At 42.9% G+C, this 2313-nt stretch overlaps 1 long non-coding RNA gene across 1 annotated transcript; it reads right to left on the reverse strand.

Annotated features, from left to right (window-relative positions):
• Window positions 1–228: 228 nt before the first annotated feature.
• LOC115557832 (uncharacterized) lies at window positions 229–907 on the reverse strand. The gene is made up of 3 exons (XR_003979260.1): window positions 808–907; window positions 500–593; window positions 229–408 (listed from the first exon to the last, which is right to left on the reverse strand). It is a non-coding gene; the product is annotated as an uncharacterized LOC115557832 (long non-coding RNA).
• Window positions 908–2313: the final 1406 nt, after the last annotated feature.

Below are 2313 nucleotides of genomic sequence, written 5' to 3' on the forward strand. Positions count from 1 at the left end.
AGCGAAGCTGTGCATGGTGGGAGTTGTTGTCTTCAATCCACAAGCGCCAAAAAGTCACTTTCTGCCTTTTCTCGGTCAAGACGGCACCAAATTAGAATTTTATTTTATTATTCGACTACATATAGGACCCAATTTCAATACATATTCATGCCTCCACCGGTGAAATGCTCCTTTAACCTATACAAATAAAGTCAAACAGATTCTTACAGAGTGTTGCTGATGCTGATGATGGACCTGGTGCTGGTGATGGGTCTTCTATTGCTGGTGCTGGAACTGCTGTTGGTGCTGGTGATAGTGTTGGTTCTGGTCTTGGTCTTGGTCTTGGTGTTGGTGTTGGTATTGGTGTTGTCGTTGGTCTTGGTGCTGAGCGGAGAAACTCCTCCATCTTCTGCAAAACGTCTGGCAGCACTGAGCAAAGGATTCATAGCCTTTTAGCTAACATGTAAAACAGAAAAACCCTTGTGTAAAAAAAAAAAAAAGTTTGCAACAATAGCATTACATTTCAATGTTGCTATTTTTGCCTTGAGAGAATCATTTTCCCTCTGCAGCCTGTGGTTGTTCTCCCTCAACAGCTCACAAGATGGGTGATGGCACTGAAAATAAAAATTCCATTAAAAAAACAAAACAGACTCACATACACCTGGGCAAAAACCTACAGAAGCCAGTTAGAGGGTACAAAGCTTACAGCTGATAGATTACAGGAATATATTGCTGTATCTATCCCTATACTATAGAGTTAGGAAATAAAAACTTTAATTGTAGGTAGAACATTAAGTGCAGACAGTTTATTGCATTAGTGGATCTTACTTCATTCCTGGTTTCATTAATTGAGTTCAGCTGACATGATCCTATGACAAACAGAAGATGTACATAGAGTTAAGGGTTACATCAAGACTGTACAACAGAGGTCAGCATGTACCATTGTACCATTATTACCCAAATATATGACCATAATTGTTATATGTTCGGATGACTCTTTATGCTACCCTGTTTAGACTAATTATGATTGACGTGGTTCCGGAATTCCCACCACAATCACTTTAAGCCACTTAATCACGCTACAGAAGAAAGTTTGAGAAAGCGTGATAGTCACGATACTTGGCACTAATATGTCTAAAGTAAAGTGTTTCAGGCCCTTCAGACAGCCTGTACTTCAGGGCTTCACAACTAAAAGGGACTTGACTTGATATGCGTGTGGTTCCCCTGGGCCGTCAGACCGGTGGGAGGGGCCGGGCTCACCATGCAGGCGGGGCTCCAGATGTCGGCGGGAGGGCCGTAGTCAGAGCCGATCAGCACCTCCACCGAGCGGTACTGACACGTCTGGATGTCCTCACTGAAGTGCTTGTTCTAAGGGAAGAGAGGAGGAGGATAAGGGCTGGTCAGGATTCCTTTAGCCCTACCGAGGCTCTAGCGAGTCTACATGTGTCCTCGGAAATAAACGTGATCGACGGATACTGAGAGCAACTCATATTTCCTGCCTATCTAATAACAAACCTCCCATCCTAAATCTAAGACAAAAGGCAGCATATATGTATCTTTTTAATCGGAATTCAATATAAGAAGCAGTATTTGGTAGTAATACTAGCACAATTGTATTGTGGTAAAAGTAAAAACATATGTTGTTATGTATCTTACTGTGAACCTGATGGGGAAGCCTGGATACTCTGTACATAAAGCGCTATAGTGTGCTGAAATCCTCATATTATAATATAGCTGTTAATAAATGTTAATAGTAGCTGAAATTGAGTGTTGGACCAGAGAAAATCCGTAAATTAAATCTAGTTATGTTCTTAAGGGATTTCAAGGTGTGCATTGAGCATCAGATTAGGATGTCCCATGATTCCATTGCAACCTCACGTAATCTCAATCTATCGATTTCCTTTTATTCCTTCACACAGACCTAACAGGTGGAGCAAATTATTCCGCCTGGCTATCTAGCCAAGTGAGTGACCAATGACCTAACACTCCCAAATATCATGTATTTTCAAATATACCCGTATTTGTTTGTGTACATATATGTATTATTGTTTCATCTTTCTGACCTTTTAACAACAAAGACAGCAATGTTTGTTGGTGGTTCTCTGCAGTCTGGTGCAGCAACAGAGATCGGGGCCGGGCCTTGGGGAAGCGTGCTGCTGTTAGAGAGAAGAGACAGGGCAGTGTGTCAGGGTAGATCTGGTCCGTGTCGAGGTCTTCCTCCAGCATCATGCTCCGTCCGTGGAAGGTGTTACCAGCCGGGCGTCGCTGCTTCGAAGGGCAGTCGTTGCTAGTGGTGACGGACAGCGTGTAGTCATCAGCCAATGACACATGGCG

The sequence above is a fragment of the Gadus morhua genome, chromosome 13 (assembly GCF_902167405.1).
Source record: "Gadus morhua chromosome 13, gadMor3.0, whole genome shotgun sequence".
Lineage (NCBI taxonomy): Eukaryota > Metazoa > Chordata > Actinopteri > Gadiformes > Gadidae > Gadus > Gadus morhua.